Source organism: Corvus hawaiiensis, chromosome 5 (assembly GCF_020740725.1).
Source record: "Corvus hawaiiensis isolate bCorHaw1 chromosome 5, bCorHaw1.pri.cur, whole genome shotgun sequence".
Taxonomy (NCBI): domain Eukaryota; kingdom Metazoa; phylum Chordata; class Aves; order Passeriformes; family Corvidae; genus Corvus; species Corvus hawaiiensis.
In genome coordinates, this window is record NC_063217.1 from 70,684,116 (window position 1) to 70,689,874 (window position 5,759).

The following is a 5,759-nucleotide window of genomic DNA, read 5'->3' on the forward strand; positions in this document are numbered from 1 at the left end:
GAAGTAATAAATGTGGAAACTGTTCATTACAGATGGATCACACCGTACAGTCTGCTGTACCAAGAACATTTCAGATTGGTCTCTGTCTGTTTTGGGATTATATATTTTCCCCTTAGAGTATTAATAAGCCTTCTAACCCACCACACACGCCCCACCTATGGCATGTTTTAAATATTCTCCAGAAAGTGCTACAGTTTCCAGCAGGAAGGGTTTTTTCCTTCCCTCACATCCATCCATCCATCCATCCATCCATCCATCCATCCATCCCTCTGCACAGAATGACTCAGTAATTAGACACTGCTGGTCAAAGGCTCCTGGTTGTGCCAGTGCCACACAGCGTGGCTCCACACAGCCCTCCAGTCCCAGTTTTCCAAGCAGCCAGAGAGAAGAGTTTCCTTCAGAGCTGTTTCATCAGGCACAGTTAATTTTAAAGAATTTAAGTCCAAGTGCAAAATGCTCTGAGATACTTTGCAGTTTTGCCACCTGAACAGATAAAGTTCTCCCAACCCCAGTGTGTTAGAGCTGTCAGCAGGAAGCACAGATTAGGTTAACTTTCCCAGGGGATGTTATCTGCCCCTGGCAGCAGTGATGGATGACTCTGGAACTACCATGGCATGCGCTCCAGCTCCAGTACAGGGCAAGGGATGGAAAGTGGGGAAACAAGCACACAGGGCCTAGAACTCCAGGTTTGAAAGCCCACACAAAAGTCTCTGTGGAGACTCCAGAAGGGCATCTTCTATCTCTACCACTTGCTCCAGAGAGACCCTCTGACTATTTAACGCAGCAGAACTGATGCATTTTCAACTCTAACAGTATTTCCTCACATACTCTTGGCAGATCAGTAAACTCGAGCCCAGGTACTGCCAAAGTTTGGCAAAGTTCATACCTGGAGTTGAATTTCAGAACAAAACAAATTCGTGACATCCAACTATCCTGTACAACACCCTGACTAACCAGGTTTATCCTCACCTTGATTTGGATGAGATACAGGACGTGTAAAAATGTATTAATCAACAAGTGTCTCAGTGACAGCCCAGGTGCTCCTGTAGTCAAAGCACATTTCATCCAGGAGAACTTTGCATGCCATGTAGAAAAATGAACAAGTGGATAATTATTCCCTAAAAAGAAGGGGTCAGTTAAATAAGACTAGATTTAGATAAGACTTTGCTATAAAAAGAAGGCACTGTGCAATCTCCCAATATCTGGGTTAGAGGAAAGCTCCAGCACTTTCCCCTTCCTTTCAGGCAACTAGTTTCTTCCTTTTCATCTGGAAGTGTCCCGCTCATAAGTGCACAGATCCAAAAGCAACAAATCAGACATCACACAAGAAACAAAGCTTTGGAGAGAACCTTTACCAGGTCACGCAAATTCATCTCTTCCTCCTGCTTGGAGCGTGGAAGAGGAATCCTCCCGGCATTGCAAGAACTCTCGGGTGGTTTGGAAATTGAAGCATGTGCCAGAAAACAGGAGGTTTCATTTAAAATAGCCATTAAGTAGTTAATCAGTTATGTAATTTCAGCCTATGTTTAGGGTGCTCCAGCTACTTCTCACAGTCACTTTATCCCACAAACTAAGAACATCCTAACATGTAGGAAACCTGGGCATTCCTAAGGCAGTGCAAGCACTCTGTTGCCTGGCCAGCTCATTCACTGGTGTAAATCCATCAGCTCATTCAGAAGAAATATTCCATGGAATAAACCCGGTCATACTACGGCAGGGGGTCAGGCAGGATGTCCCATTGTGCTCCTTCTTGCACAAACACAATGGGGTTCAGCCCCTGGGGGCAGAGCCTCTGTCAGGCTGTTTGTGCCTCCTGCCATCGTGTTCTGCAGGATGTTTGTTTTCAGGTCGGGGCACCGTAAGTGTAGACAAAGGTTCACAAAATAGGGCGTGCTTACAAGGCCAGAGCCACGGCTATCAGGCACACCTTTCTCAAGGGACTGACCAAATGTATGCTTCTCTGCTCCAAAATGAAGAGCAACTACACTTTCAAGCTAATTTTGGAATATGCACTTCTTCTGCAAGTACACTCTTTCTTTTTTAATACTGTCACATGCATGTATCAGGAATATTGAAAAATCCAGGTGAATTTCTGGTTCTTCTTTGATGCTAAAAGGAAAAGTTATTCATTGAGACTAGTGTTTCACCCCTATATACTTAAACTAAAAAGGCAGACCATGTGTGGTTTGCAGGAAATCTTTCCCAAATTAGTATTTATTGGTAAGTAAATGAGGGAGTATCTCATCTCAAGACATCTTCACCAGGAGTGGGAATGGCAGCTACTGGGAAAACCAACAGCACTGCATCTCTTTCTCACAAATATAAACCGAGCTGTAAATATCACTCCGGAGATCACGAAGTTTTTGAACAGATCCTTCTGTTCAAACAGGAACAGGAAGCTTGTTACCTCGGGCTCCATATGAGGGTAGCCAATGCCGAGGGGAGAAGCCATGCCTTGGCTCCTCACATCAGCCAGAGGAAGGTGGAACACAACCACAGGGAAGAACTACAAATGATTAAGAGCTGCCCTAAAAGCAACCCGCCCCCCAAATGAAGGGTCATCAGAAGGAGACCTGTGCAGCCCCATGTGCTGTGTAAGGCTAGGAAATCCAGCTGTGTGACAGCACAACAGCATTTTATTCCAGGTTTTTTGAAGCACCACCATGACTGACATAAATGCACCAGCTGGAAGAAAGCCAACAATTAATCAGGATTCCTTAGAATTTGGAGGTAATTTTAGCAGAACAAGAAATGCAGAAGTATCAGTGAGTCCTGAACATTCCTCCAGGACAAAAATCTATTACTTCATATAAGTCCATTAAAACACTTCATCTAGCCCCTTTAATCCCTCTTAACAGATTTGCTTTATCACAGACAGAGGAGCTAATCCTCTCCCACCTGTCTTTAGGATATGGAACCATAAACAAGAGCAAGTACTTTTCATTTGTTAGGCATTATCCCCCCTTGGATAATGCCCTCACCCACTCCAACATTAGTGTAATGGAGCCGTCTTTGGAGAAACACCCCAACTCTGAGGGCAAGTTCTCACCCCAGCCATGGATTCCTCCAGCATGGAACGTGGAAACTTTATCTACCTACTGTTTTTATTGCAAAATTATTGTTTCCTAAACTCATCTCTTATCATAAGGTTTGAGACACTAAGCAAAGCAAGAATTCCAGCTTGCTGGACTTCCCTTTTTCCTTCAACCCAGACCTTACACATCGGAGGCCTCCGCTGTTAGAACCAGATGGCAGCTTCAGCCAAATCCATCACCCACCCATGCAATTAGGTCAGTAGGTCAGCTGAACTTACGGCCTAATTACACCATCATTTTACACAGAGTTCTCCTGGCTTCTCAAAACATCTCAGAAACATCAGAAAAAAAGTACTTTTTATGGCCTACATTGCAACAGGCTCTGACGGTCTGGCACTCTGCAGACATGGAGGGGTAACCTCGAACAGCTCCCTGACAAATTTTGGGTTGAAGAACTGAAATCTGCACTTCAGTGCCCTAATTGCTGGAAATCCCCTCAGCAAACCCCCTTCCGACAGAACACCGCATCCTTGGATGGCCATTCCACTGTGGAAAGTAGAACACTCTACAGTGGCTGACCACTTGGGGCATATTTAAAGTAACCTGTGTCTCTTCAGGCTGTGGAGGCTTCAGAGCTTCACTTCATCCATCTGTCAGCTCGCTCTGGTCTCTTTCAGCTGGAAAGACATTCATGTGCCCTTGTGCAACCCTGCGTGGTTCTACACCACAAAATCCATCTGCCTGAATGAATTCCCAGTCATTTCCATGACATAACGGCAATGACCTTGCGTTCCAGAGAGTACCTGGAAGTGAACTGAGATACATTTGTACATTAAATACAAAGCATACAGCATCTACCCCAAGAGAAAAACATTATTCTCATTTTTCTAACACTGCCTGCTCTACCTGGCAATTAGAAAACCATGTAAGACCTGCAAGGAACTGTTTTCTTCTCATTGCTGTGTAGGTCCAAGTCAAATATTTCTCCAAAGGAACTGCAACCTCAAATTATTCCCAAAATCTGGTTAGTAAAGGGAGCGTTAGCATGACTAACTAGATCACAGCTTTTGTTGATTCTGTTTTAAAAAAAAGAGATCTGGATCAGTGCCATGAGATGGCTCCTGATGGAAGACAATCATTAAAGGATGGCGAACACGTGGGCCCTTTGGGATTTCTTCTCTTCTGCTAGGAACCAACCCAAACCCCTGGATAAGTCATCTGGCTGAAAAAAAAAGAGACAGAGGTACAGAGGGTAAAGTTTTCCTCGAGGAGGCACAAGCAGCACCCTTGGAGCACACGCCCTGAGCAGGGAGCTGGCTGTGATCCTGCTGTGAGGAGGCAGTTGGCTCCGTGTTCCCGGGTGTCAGCACACAGTTACCAGTGGACATCTCTGGCCAGCAGGGGACAAGGCCCCCATTGTCTCTGCAGGGCTGTTTGCAGCTGTCGCCGTTAGAGACGCGCGGTGATAGTGAAGGAGTGCGAGTCGCTGCTCCTCAGGAACATTCTTCTCCTGCATTTGCTTCCTCTCAGGAAATCTTGGACAGCAGAATTCGTGTACATCCACTGCTGCCCCATGAGCCCCCCAGCCCGTCACTTCTGTCACACAGAGAGGAGCAGCAGTACCCGCATCCTGCGGAGCATTCCTAGGTGTACTCAGGTGATGATTTCACTTTATATCTCTCAGGGGTCATCTGTGCTGTTTCATAAAAATGCAGCTTTTCAGTCAGCTCCATTCCATGACACTGCATCAGCTGGGATGGAATTAACTACAAAAGGGCAAGCTTACTGAAATCATCACTGTGCTGGGAGTCAGAGCAGCTTGAATATGGCAATTCAAAGCAGCACGACTTAAAAAAAGCAAGATATGACACATTTGTCAAGTCATTGCTGTGTTCTGAAGTGGAGTTTCTCTAGAACCACTTAGTCTGAACACCATGTGAAATTACATCCATTTAAAACTTTTAAAGTTCAGGAGAATTGCGATGTAACCTTGACCCATATGAGGAAAAGAATGAGGTCTCCCCATTCACTCTTAATGAAAAGCTTTTTCTGTTGAATGTGTGTTAAATGGCCACAAGTAGCCGTGACACTTAGGTCACCCTTAAGAGCCTTTAATTTAAAGACAGAAGATTCAGTTGACATTGGAAAACGTATGGGAAAAGAACCAAGTAAGGCAGACATAGGCCCAAACACACACACACATTCCCAGATTTCAAAGCTACCAAACTACAGCAACACAATTGCTACTTTTCATCCTGCCTCTAGCTTTTTGTTTAGAATTGAGCTGGGGAGATGAATTTCTTCAGCTGCTGCACCATTTAACCAGCCAAGAAGTTCTATATAGGAAAATTTTAAATGGCTTTCCATGTTAATGTGGTATTCCTTAAGAAACAACAAAAAACAAACCCCAGCTTGGAAGTTGTGGTTTCCTCCTCCACAACTGTATTTCCAAATGCTTTGGTAAATAAATAGAGCCCCCATTTCTTGGCACTGTTAAGCACAACATAGATTCAATTGTATTAAACATCCCATTGCAAAAACTTACTTGATATATAGTTGGCTTAAACTTAAAATTAAGTAAACTAAACTAGAGCACAGACTAGTGGCTTTGAAGTATCAATAGGAGGTTATTTGCCACCTGACAGACCTGACGGAGGGACAGCCCAGCAATACACACATGTAGCTCACAAGCTGTCATTGTAACAAAAGAACTCCAGAGCCATG